We start from the raw sequence: 13268 nt of genomic DNA on the forward strand, positions 1-13268 counted from the left end.
GCAGCAATCCTGTGTTCCCCATCACAATCAATGCACAGGCTCATCAATATTACATGGACCTTCCTAGTTTCATGCAGAGCCTTAGAAAGAGGCAGGCAGGCACAGCCCGGCTAAGCAGATATGTCTGTAATAGCAGAACAAGTGGGATTTTCTTTGTTATTTTCCTTTTTTTTTTTGTTTGTTTTAAATATTGTTTCACCTGCAGTTTACGTACTCAGCATACCTGTGACAGTACAGGAACTGCCACACCAGCCAGAAAAACTCCTTTCCTCAATCCTATTCCCAAGAGTAGCCAAAAACTGGAACTTACAGAGAGAGCATAAGAAAAAGGGCAAACATATTATTCCTCTGTGTTTATCCTTCTGAAAATTGGTAGCTTAGGAACTTGCTTAATAGATCAAAGAGATTATATCTGAACCACTGTGTTTGATCCCTTTTTCAACCTAGTTATGCTTTTGGCCTCCATGGGAACCTGTGGCAATTTACTTCGGTTTGGGTGAAAAATAACATCCTATGTTTCTGTGTCTGGTATCCCCTGTTCCTGACCCCAGTAATATGGTTAGCATAACCAACACCATTTTCTAAGACAAACAGCCGTAATATGTCAGCGTGCTGATCACACATCACCCCCTTCTCTCTTCCCCTTTTCAACACTGTGGTTGTCACCAGGATGTGGTGACCCCGTTATAGAACAGACAACCCCCCTGTCAGCATTGCGACAAGACCATTTGCCCACCCAGCACTGTCACCAGGATGTGGCAACACCCATTAGGAAACAGGGAAACATACCAGCACGTGAGCTATTGCCTATAAAACCAAGCAGCTGCAAGTCCTAAGTGGGACATAGATCGGAACTGCTGCTGGACGGCAAAACCCGTGATCCTCTGGAGGTCTGGGATGCCCCCACCATCACCTGCTTCCTCAAGACTGAGTGAGTGACTCATGTTGTTTTAGGTAAAGTCTGAGGCTAGATTATGGTTATTGTATTGCATGCTGATTATTAAGGATTTGACCTGATCTGCAGAGGGTCCAGGTAACTAAAAACTCTAGACAGTACAAGAAAGCTGCACTAATTACTAGAAATTCTGTTTAACTGAAAGCTATGATAGTTGCTAAAAATGCTCTGTAACACTAAGCATACTCTAGCTCCTATAAATTTTAGATAGCAATAACCTATGCTGATTATTAAATTTTTATGTAATAATAAAGCTCTAATTATAACTACAACCCTGCGTCGGGTGACAATTTCAAATCTACTGACAGCTAAATTTAATTGATGCTCTACAGACACCATGTATGTGTATGTGTGTGTATATATATACGTGTATATATATTCTCAAACTGAAAAGTCCCTGCTTACTCTCTCCTTGTACAGATGCCACACCAAACCTCTGAGCAGCTTTGCCTCCTTTCTCTGCCTGTTTCTGGTAAACACTGATTAAACAAACAAAACTCTACTAATGCCAAAATTTTGCTATGTACAGCAGCCATCCATCCCCATTGGTAACCACTTGCCAAAGCAAACATGAAAAACTGCTTGGAAGTTTTCCACAACAGTACAGACAGATGAAGCTGGCAGTGCACCAACTTTTCAGGTTTGTGTCTTTGCTGAATTGGTGATATAGTTGAAATAGCTAAGAAAACAAGTCAAAGTAATTTCACTTTACTTGTTGAAATTCAGGGAGGTGTTATATGTTCAGGGAGGTGATAGTGCCCCTGTACTCAGCACTGGTGAGGCCGCACCTCAAGTACTGTGTTCAGTTTTGGGCCCCTCACCACAAGAAGGACATGGAGGTGCTGGAGCGTGTCCAGAGAAGGGCAACGAAGCTGGTGAAGGGTCTGGAGCACAAGTCTTATGAGGAGTGGCTGAGGGAACTGGGGTTGTTCAGTCTGGAGAAGAGGAGGCTGAGGGGAGACCTTATTGCTCTCCACAACTACCTGAAAGGAGGTTGTAGTGAGGTGGGGGTTGGTCTCTTCTCCCTAGTAACAAGGGATAGGATGGGAGGAAACAGCCTCAAGCTGTGCCAGGGGAAGTTTAGGTTGGATATTAGGAAAAACTTCTTCACTGAAAGGGTAGTCGGGCACTGGAACAGGCTGCCCAGGGAAGTGGTTGAGTCCCCATCCCTGGAGGTATTTAAAAGAAGGTAGACGTGGTGCTTGAGGACATGGTTTAGTGGTGGACTTGGCAGTGGTAAGTTAACGGTTGGACTCGATGACCTTAAGGCTCTTTTCCAACCTTAATGATTCTATGATTCTATGAATACTTCCATATGTGGCTTTCCATATATGGGGAAACACAGCTTTAGGATACTCCTTATTCAAAGCATGATGAATTATATAAATACAAATGAATTAAGTACTTTGAACATAAAGCTACCTTTGGAAAGCATCATTTGAAATAAAAATGTTACCTTTGAGTTACACAGTAAAAATCATTATTAAGACTTTGAGTTCCAGCACTGGTAACAATTCTGCATTCTGGAGTCTTCTGCAGTGCTCAAGCAGAAACCTAGGGTGGATCTGTCTGGTCGTTAACAAACTACTACAGCTCAATTTACACAGTGTATGAGTGCCCAAAGGCTTACATTTTCTGCTTGAAAGAGCCATTTCTGTTACCATGGAACACATGATTTGCCCTTTCCAGGATACAGTATAGTGTTTTCACTTCAGCTGCTAAATGGTTGTCCAAATTGTTCATTTTCCAAGCATAGGTAGATTGACCGACAGCCATCTTATTTATTGTTACTTTTTTCCCAGTGTTTCTGGGCATAACAAAGGGAAATAACAACCCCCAGAGAGATACATGACAAGCCATCAACGCACTACAAACTAGATAAAATCTTTAGTGAACTCGAAGGAGTAGTTCCATCACCACCTTTCCCTTCTGCGACCACTAAGAAACATGCATCTGTTTTGTTTTGAATCTTAACAACCCACAGCCTGTCACTACATCTAAGCAGGTAGGCCAAGGAGAACTTCAAAGCTCCATGGTGCTCTCTAGTTGGAGACTGAGCCATATAGCAACGACCTCACCCAGACCTTGGTTATTTGAGAAACAGACAAAGCCATGTGGGTGAGAAGGAATAGTGGCATGTCTCGGGTCCTCATTTGGGACAATGAGGAGCTCAGAAAGGGAACACAGGCACCACTCAATCTAGAAGCAGCTGTCATAGCGTCAAGTTTGCCAATCAAGGCTAAAATCTGTAAGGCAGGGCTCAGCAAACTCTGTAGGTTCACTGCCAGACTTTCCCACTACTCTACCCAAAAGGAATACATGATCCAGACATGAGTTTAAAAAATTAATTTTCAAACAAACTGAGTGCTTCTGGACAAAAGTCAGTTAAACAGCTCTGTTCACCCGTAGGAAGGACACATTGCCCCATATTTCAATATAACATGAAAAAGGAGCTCGAACCCTAGGACAGGCTCCATTTTGCTGCATGGACAATGCTCCCATCCAGGCATCTCTGGGGTCAGTTTACACTCTCGGCCATTTGATAAGTGGCAGTTCCTCAGATCTTGAAAAGAGATGCAACATGGTATGAATTGACAGAATCAGCCTTTAAAATATCATCCACAGGTTTTAGAGAAAAGCAAGATATGCACAACATGCCTTGCATGCAAAAAAGGTCCTCTCTTCCTTCAAAATCATCTGTCTCATGGGAAGGAACCTCAGACTTTGGCCACTAGACAAAAGAATATTAGACCATTTAGACCAAGTTCCTGTTTCTTTCATCAAAATTCTCCACTTTTAGGCTTGATATTACTTAATTGAAATATTCCTCTTCAAGACACTAAAACGAAAACTGAAAAGGTAAATAGACAACAGGAATGAGCAAGACACTACCAGTGCCTGAGGCACCTCTGCTATCAGGGAACTAATTAGGTTAAAAATACCCAGATGAACCCAGCAAGGGAACCACTAGGTCCCCAAGTAAAAGATCTGGAGGACTTGAGATATTAAGAGGTCAGAACTGTCATTTTAACAGCACCAATGCAAAGAAATAAAACTTGAATCAACACCTCAGCAACAGAAAACCTTTCTACAAATACTTTCCTGTACACTTAGTCTCAGCCTAAAATTGCAGTCACACTGAGAATTTAATTCTGTTAAGAATAAGGGATTTAGGAACTTCAGGTTCATTCCCCTTTTGATCTTTGGAGGGGAGGCAGGAGGGAACAAGAAATATAGAGCTACATTGTGGCTTCATCCCCATCCTTTTAAAAGAAGTATGCAAAAAGTACAAACAAACAAACCCAGAATAAAAGAGGAATAACTGAGAAATATACTGAGACCACTGTAAACTGAAGTAACAATCCATTCATTTCTGAAGGGCAGGAGTTCTGAGGAGTGCACAGAATCTATCAGGGACTTGTTATTGCAGATGAGTTTGCATGAATCACGCTTAGTTGCTAAGGAAAGTACAGAAGTACAAAGCTCCAACACATGTCAGGAAGACCTTGGAAGCAGAGAGACCATCAGCTTCGCATCACTGTCAACCTGTTGCTGTGTTTCCTCAGGTGCCACTGAGACGTAATTCTTTCACCATGCAATGTCTAACTTCTGTAGTGGCCTCTGGGACCTGCTCAGAACAGCCCAAGGAAAACAAGAAAAGAGGGCCTTTCAGGCTGCTGCCACAAAGAAGCTGTAAGAACCATAATATTTCTGTGTAAATCACTACCAAGTCTGTCGAAGCGTATCCAGACAGCTTAGTTTGCATGATCACGCTGTGTTCCCTGGTGCTGTTATATTGCATATCATAATAGAAGTCACTGACACTAGCAGGGCACACTGCTCTTTCTTACATATGTAACGCAGCATCATGCCAGATCAGGCACGAGAGCTGCCTGCATCTACTGGGAAGGAGACAATTTTGGCATGGGAAGTTTCACCTGCACTCGTCTGCCTACTGATAGCATCCCCAAGAGAAGAGGGTATCACCAACAGTCCTCGGGATAGTACCAGCACCAGCTGCTTCCAACCAAGGGGGAGCCCTCTGACCAAAGCGGCCACCAAGGATGGTGTGACCATGAAGAGGTTCAAGAGAAACAAGTTGACGCTCCCTGAAGAAGGCTGAGGATAGCAAGCCCTGTTAGACAGCGGCTGCATCTCTGCGGGGGTCAGGGCTGCCTAGTGCTGCTGACAGTATGATGGCACCACAGTGCGTTTGGCTTCCCCCACTGCAGCTAACGCTCCCCCTCACCCTTCCCAACCCAGAGCACAAGTTACGATTGCCAGGGGCAATCACAGGAGAGTGGCTGCAGAACCACACGGATGCTCAGAGGCAGAGGACAGCATGGCCTGGGGGACACACAGCTCCTTGAAATCTGGGTCAGGGCATGCAGAAGGGCCCCAGTGGCACCTTCTAGGCTGGGTATCCTTTCAGGGATGCTTTATTTCAACATGGACTCTTCTGATTAATTTCAAGGCAGCATTAAAGGGCCTCCTGTGTAAAAAAATACAATACCATACAACAACACAACAGATACATATTCCCTGCAACACATTTTCATATTGTTTGCATGATCTTATGTGACGGTTATGTGAACAAAGTTATTTTGCACTGATTTCACTAAGAATTGTGGAACTGAATTAATGGCAATAAGATCAAAGTAATAAGCCTTAAATAGATTTTTAGCAACATTTTAAATTTGTTGATTAAGGTTGTTTGTTAGGGGATTAGGAACGAGTTTAAGTCACTTAAGGAAAACGATCTTAATTTCTGTTTAGAAATAGATTCAGATAAATAATTCCTTTCGCTTCAGGAATCATGGAAAAATTTGGGTCAGGCTGTTGTTAAAGTAATTTTCTTTCCTTCTTCACCTCAATGTCTTAAAAGGGTACAAATTAATATATTCCTGCAGCAAACATATGTTGCAGAACCCCTCATTCCCTGTAAAAAGCATATTGTTTTCCACTGCCCAAGCACCAAGCCTGTACTTCAGGAATTCACATCCTTCCTGAGATAACTGGGTTTTGTTATCAAGACATGTATGTATACTTTTATATTCCATAAAGCACATCAGTATATAGCTCAGCCTCTGTGAATTTGTTTAAATGTTGCGAAATGGAAAAAGAGATAGTCACAGGACCTGCCTACTGATTAATTTTTCTTTACCTGACTAAGGGTGATGTAATCTCTCTATTCAATAGAGGGGGGAGCCAAGGGAAATTTGACAGAAGAGTAAGGTCCCAAAAATGTGTCATGTGAATGAATACAACTCTGTGTGCCAAGCACTGTGCAATTCTCTGGATTCAGACACAGAGCTCATATGAGCGGACGCTGTGCACTGGGGATTAGGTTGCTTTTGTTAGTAATGCTCATAAATCAGAACTTTCCTCAAATGGCAACAAAATTAAAATTAGGAGATGTAAGAAGATCACACAACTGTATCTGAAAAAAATAGCTTATGATATTGTTTGCATTCTTCTTGATTTTCAGTGTAATATATTCCATGGATTTTCCTTTTCCAGAATGCAACATTGAGTCAAAACTTAGCCTCCTGGGACAGGGAAGGAGGGTAGAGGAAGGCAGACAGAAAGGGAAAACAGCCATAATGAAACAAAGCAAGTACTCCTTTAATAAAATTAACAGTCTAGAGCTAATGTGCATACATATGCTCTGTGCATCTGTATACTGATGTGCATATATTGAAAGGCTGGACCAGATGATCCTTGCAGTCCCTTCCAATCTGGTATTCTAGGATTCTATGATATATACCTGTATTCCTAATGCCTCCACTGATTGTATATAGATCACACGCAGGAGAAAAAAAAAAAAAAAAGAAACACCACATGGAGGACAACGGATGCTCTTTTTTTCAGTTTGATGCCTGGAATGTAATAGGATTTTGTGCAAATATATCCTGACTTTGATGTTACATGCAATTTTCTAAACAGTGTAATTTCTTCTAAATGGTCAGTTAAGTAACCAGAGCAGATACTTATTTTATTCATCCCAGTCACTAAATCATTATTTAAGTTCCTGCAAGGGGTGTATGGGACACTATTTCTGAACACTAAAGCCAGAGAGAACAAAGCAACAACACAATATTAGTAACTGAGAAATTTCTCACAACTTTTCTTTGTATAAAGCTTGAAGTATAAGATACATTAGAGTCTGTCTCATTAAAGCAAATATTTCACACCAAGTCAAACCAACTGCATGGGAATATTGTTTGTCCAAGTGACTGTGTGTTCTCATTGCTTGATATGAAGATCAGCTCTGATGCACTGGCCTGACAAGTTGTATTTGCATTGGACATGGTGCCAGGTTTTAGCGATATATTTATCAGTTCTTGAGGCAAGTTAAGCAATGAACCATGAAACACAGCAGCTTACTTACAACCAATGAGCCAAAGTCACGAAAAAGTTTCTAAAGCTGGCCCTAAATCAAAATAAACAGAACAAGCATCACGAAGAACACAATGGTTTTGTTTCTTTTTTTTTCTTCATTCTGAAAATTAAAATTGTTTAATGCTTTCTATACAAATAAGGGTTAAAGTCTTAGTGTTGAGTCTAGATACAAAAAGTGATGCTAGACATAGGGTTTTGTTTTATTTCTTAAATCTCAGAGATGCCTTCCAAAAACTTTGTTTTAAAATCTGGTCTTAATGGCACCTGCAGCAACGTAGTGTTTGTGTGTGGTGGGTTAACCTTGGTTGGCTGCAAGGTGCCCACCCAGCCGCTCTCACTCTCCCTCATCAGAAGGGAGAAAGTAAGATGGGGTGAGAAAATAAGATGAAAAAGCTCATGGCTCAAGATAAGGACAGGGAAATCGCTCACCAACTACCATCATGGGCAAAACAGACTCAACTTGGGGAAATTAATTTAATTTTATTGCCAATTAATAACAAAGTAGGAGAGTGAGAAATAAAAACAAAACTAAAAACACTTTCCCCAACCCCTCCAACCTGACCTTGAATGTTTCCAGGGATGGGGCATCTACCACCTCTCTCTGAGCATATATAATAGTCTACTTCAACCTTCATAAAAAGTTACTCACCTTCTATATACAGAACAGTTTCAGTAAATTAATATATTTGCACTTTAAGAAAGGAGACTGCAACCTATGGAAATATCATTACTTATCAAGAGGCCTGTGGTAATTAAACATTCCTTTGTGATATCCATGCTACATATCCAAAAGTACAGGCATTTTTTTTTCCAATTCCAAGGCAGACTTTATTGCCCCATGTCTTCCCAGCATTTATGCGAACTCGCAGACAGTCCAGTCACCTCCAAAGAGGTAAAAAGTCAAGAAGCAGAGCAGCCCAGGCCGGTCTCTTGCCTGTGCTGTCGTTATGTCCTCCGCGGCACCGCAGGAGCTGCTCGGCGGAGCTGGGGCAGGGTGCAGTACCCCTTACCCCCACAGCCAGGAATCCGGTGGCCGGGGCCAGCAGCGAGGGCAGAACTTGGCTCAGCCCGGGGCCCGGGGCAGCCCCCCGGGAGCAAATCACAGCTCCTGCCCAGAGGAACTCTGTATTTTCCGTGCTGCTTCTCTGCAAACGGTCCCGTAATCCTGTGGAAGGACTCCGTCTCTGCCTCCACACCGGCTGCCGGGAGAGGCTGGGTGCACGCCTGCCCGCGGCACAGCCCGCAGAGGCGCCGCAGCCCCGAGGAGGAGGAGGAGGAGGGCCGTAGTTTCTACTGCTGGGTTTTTTATCGAAACACACCGACGTGCGGCTTTTAAAGCGTTTTGTGCAGCCGGAAGAGAACGGAAGGGAAACAGCCAACCTGTAATTGCGGCTGGGGCACAAACGTTCTCCCCGCTTGCCGCACCCTTCCGCTGCCAGGCCGAGGCGCGGAGGGGCTCCGGGAAGGCGGCCGGGCCAGCGGGGCCTGCTGCCCGCCGAGCGGGGCCTGCTGCCCGTCCAGCGGGGCCTGCTGCCCGCCGAGCGGGGCCTGCTGCCCGTCCAGCGGGGCCTGCTGCCCGCCGAGCGGGGCCTGCTGCCCGTCCAGCGGGGCCTGCTGCCCGCCCAGCGCGGCCCGCTGTCCGCCGGGCGCCGCCGCGCCGCGGTGCGGGGCTGCCACCTGCCGGCCGGCCCCGGCGGGGAGAGGAGGGGTTGTACCGAGCCAGGGCAGGGCCCCGGGGGCTGCCGCGCCGCGGCCCCTGCCAGGGCCCAGCCCGCCGCCGGCGTTCGGCAGCCGGCGGTGCGACACCGGCCCTGCGCGCAGCGTCAGCCGAAGGAAAGCGGAGACCCAGCTCGTGGTTCCTCGGTGCCACGCAGCCGTACCAGATTTTCCTTTATAGGAAGCTGGACTTCACTCTGAGTTGGGTTTATTCATGAAGTCCAAAATAAATTTTAGTTTCACACATAGGGCTTCCAGGTTTTTGCTTGTTTGCTTTTGTTAACAGTAAGTCAGCTTGCTAGAGTTTGCCCATGACTTGTAATTACTTCCTTCTTTTAAATAAGCTGATCAATGCAGAAAATAACACTTTTCATGCATGTATCACCTGGTACTTTCAAACCAGCAGCGTGAAAAAAGGCAGCACTACAACATTATTAAAGCAGCAGTTTATTTTTCAGCTGGCAAGCCCTAACAGCTGGACCCACGTGCACGAGACAGTGCTCCCGTGAGTACGCAAGGAATGTTTGCAGCGACAGAATCTTGACTGTAACATGTGCAACAGACTGCACGTGCCAGTGCATCTGATCCCCCAAAACATCACCAAGCACTCGGTGTCTCCTCGCGTGCACGCTCCCAAAAGGAAGTCAAATCCCCAGGAGGGATCAAGAAACATCCACTCACATGTATTTCTTGTAGGAGAAAGACTGTAATAGAAACATCTGTAAGTGAATAAATAAAATATAAGGACATCCACATGCTAACACAGGCTTCAGTTTGTCTGTCCTATGTCTGCTTGTTCAGACTATGTTAAGACCTATGGCTAGAAACTCATAAGTTAGAGCAGCTCTGTTCAAGCAAATCTAAAGAGAAAGGGCATGCAGATGCTTCATTCACTGCAGACTGTCACAAATCCCTCTACCTGGAGGTGGAGGGATAATAAAATAGCATGTACACAGATTATTTGCTTCTGTTCCTCAGAATCCACCTCTGCTAGCAAGGTCTCTCCTGCAACATCACACTTGATATTCCTTCCACCCCAGTGAAAGTCTTATGCAGTTTTGGGAGGGTCCCATGAAGTGAGAAACCTTAACAGCCTACAGTGAAGATACAGCCTGCTGCTGTAATTTGCAAAGATGCCACTCACTTAACGATAATAATTATTTTTAAAAGCTGAAATCTTTATTTCCACCATAAATAAATGGTGGTGTTTTAAAATGGAAACAGGCCAGACTTCTCAGGGACCTGCAAATTAATGTTCCCAGGCATCCCTTCAAGCCCTCATGCTGATGGCAGTACATTTTAGTCAGCAGGGATGGCAAAAGTAATTGGCCTATGGGACAGTCACGCTGACAGTAGTGGAGAAGAGCTTGGATGTAACAGCCTAACAGCTGGGAAGGAAAGGGTGGTGTGCCTTTGCCCCCAGCCCTCCTCACTTCATGCACAGGCAGTGCCCAGGGTAGGATGGGGACATGCTTCCTTCTTCAGTAATTGTAATTCTCAAGTGACATTTCTCAGTTTCAAGAACTATTTCACTTAATCCTTGCTGCTGCCCACCCTTGCTGAAGAATTAAATGCAATCTGCTGGGAGCTCACGAACAAAGGCAGACGACAGCTGTCTCATCCGGGGAACCTCACAGACATGTGGGATAGGAGCAGGCTCGTTGGCCTGTCATTAAATCAAGTACCTCCAATCTTATGTCAGGTAACAGATTATTCCTATTGATTTTCAAAGTCCTAAAAACATCTTCCACTTGGTCAATACTAAATACAGGCTTTACTTACTGCAGATCAAAGTTGACATAACAACTCTCAAAACCACGTTTCCGGATTATGAGGACATTCAAAATTTGATGCAAACCTCATACACATATAAGACAAAAGTCCTCTGCAGTGGGAGGGACTAACAGCATCTCAGGTGATTATTTTTCCTGTGTGCTCTTCATCATTGAAAGTGAGCCTGCTTGCCACTCTGCACGTGCCAAACCACTGGGCCGCAGGCTGATCAGCACTAGCATCTGTACCTAAGAGTTATGTATCACTTTCTAGAATGTGTTTGAACTAAGCACGGTTGTGTCAACTTGTTCTTTCATACATAGGTCTGTAGTCTCAGGAACACGAGGAAACGGACTTTGCTAGCATCCACTGGCAAATTAGAAAAAAAAAAAAATGATAAGGGCACTAGGAAGACCTTTAGCTTTTCTAGCTATCACTTGTAAACCTGACTGACATTTTTGTTTGTGTTAGTTTTCAATGAGACATTTGGTTTCAGGCCTGTCATTTTTTGTATCACCTAGCAGGCAGTGCTAGGTGCACACTTGTGTCAGAAGGCTGGAAGTCATGGTATATTTTTAAAAAGTATCTTTATGGCAAAATAGTCCTATTAAGAAAAAAAAGAGAAGCAAACTGCTTGAATTAATCCATTTACTCTGAGACTTCTCTGAAAAGAGACTAGATCCTGTCAAAACTTGACAAAATGTTTTGGGTGTTGGTTTTTTTTTTCCCACAGAATTATGCTGTTTCATCAAGGCTGAAATGTTTCACAGGGATGTATCGATTTCAATTGAAAGGTTTCTGTAGTCCATGGTACATTTTTGTCACTTCCAAAGGGAGACGCCAAATAAAAAAATTAATCCTTCCAATCTGAAAACGGATACTTTCACACAATTTCATTTTGTGATGCTGCTTTGAAGGTTTTGGATCTGTTCCAGCACAGAGCAGAAACACATTGCAAAATGAAATTGCCATTGTTCAGAAAGCTCAACTTGGAAATCCTAGATCTGTGTCGGCGTGGCACTTGTGTGGCTAGAAGCATATAGACACCAACATAAGCACCTCTTTATTTGCATGCACCATAGCAGATTCTTGGTCTGCTTTTAAACCATGTTAATTTAGAAACAAACATATGTAGACCTTCCTTCAGAGGCTGTTAGTTAAAAGGCTGTAGCTGTTCTGACAATTTCCATGTGGCCCAGGCAACAATTAAGAGCGATGCTCTAGAAATGCAGTCTGTATTTTCACATTTCACCATCCAGCAGTGGATGTGGACTCTTCTCCATCCTGGGATCTTTATCCAGACCATGTGTCTGTGCTACATAAATCTGTCAGATTTCAAGTATATGAAATTAACCTCTATTGCTGCCTTCCCCTCTCATTTCTCTGACACTGGCGATTCATGCATTTTATTGCACTAATGCAGCACCTCTCCTCCTACAAAACTCCCCATTTCAGATGTAACTCATTGGCTTGCCCAACCAACATGTCCCTAGAGAGCAGGGGAGCTGTGATGCTGTGCAGAGCTGGTTACCATGTGTCTCCTACAAGCATTTCATGTTCAAAGAGTCTCCCCAAGAGAAAAAAAAAACCACATGCTGGTTACAGCCTTCTGTCACAGCCTACCATGTGACACAGTGCATAAAACCAGTTTAATTACGAAGGGATAAAAAGCTGTTAGACTTAACCCAAAGCTGAGAATTCATGTATAAAAGCTGGACAAAGTGTCCTTGGCCAACATAAAGAACCAGTGACAAGAAGGAGGGGAAAAAAAAAAAAAAGGAAACCCAAGCCCAGCAGCAGAGGTTCAGCAGCTGGCTTCTGGAGCAAAGTATGGCTCAGGCACCCTGTTTTGCATGTCACAGAAATCCAGCCAGTCCAAGGAAGCAGGAGATCTAGTTGCAAATGTCCCTTGAATAGATTTCCATCACACCACTCATTTCAGGTTTGCATATATTCTTTTGGCATATTGGGCTCTTGAGAAAAAAGAAACTTTTCCTGATAAGAAGTAGCAACATCAGTAACAGTTTCAGAAATATCCACCCCCAATGCAGTAACATTTTGCTAATAGCTTTGCCAGGAATCATAGGAGCTATAATTTGTGCTTTCCACATTCCTCCCATGTAGTTACAGGTTTGAGAAGCACAACAGATAGAAGGAACGTGAAATAACTGTTTCTTACTGAATTTCCAGTGCACTTGATGCATAAGGAGATTTATTCCTCAGCACAACAGAAAATTGCTCACAGCAGCACTGTAAATTGGAAGGAGTTACTAACGTGACAAATGTCGTCATCCCAAACAGGGATGACCCTGTTAAGGCTAATAATGAAAAGATTCAAGCAAATACATAATCAGTGCATGGAAGTAAGTTTCTCCAGGTTAGCCCATTCCTGCTAAAAACCTCTCCAGCTCTGCTCCTAATG

At 43.8% G+C, this 13268-nt stretch overlaps 1 protein-coding gene and 1 long non-coding RNA gene across 7 annotated transcripts in view; one reads left to right on the forward strand and one right to left on the reverse strand.

The window, feature by feature from the left end:
- Nucleotides 1-13268, reverse strand: part of OXR1 (oxidation resistance 1) — a 301246-nt gene that overhangs the window by 192494 nt on the left and 95484 nt on the right. The window lies entirely within an intron of this gene.
- LOC148057255 (uncharacterized) lies at nt 848-9767 on the forward strand. Of its 2 annotated transcripts, none has more exons than XR_015702310.1 (3): nt 848-931; nt 1485-1595; nt 9532-9767. It is a non-coding gene; the product is annotated as an uncharacterized LOC148057255 (long non-coding RNA). The 2 variants fall into 2 exon arrangements; XR_015702309.1 differs by lacking the exon at nt 9532-9767 and adding an exon at nt 4522-6355.

This window comes from Nipponia nippon, unplaced genomic scaffold (genome assembly GCF_047370975.1).
Source record: "Nipponia nippon isolate SJK-2023a ecotype South Korea unplaced genomic scaffold, ASM4737097v1 scaffold_1, whole genome shotgun sequence".
In the NCBI taxonomy this organism is placed as follows: Eukaryota; Metazoa; Chordata; class Aves; order Pelecaniformes; family Threskiornithidae; genus Nipponia; species Nipponia nippon.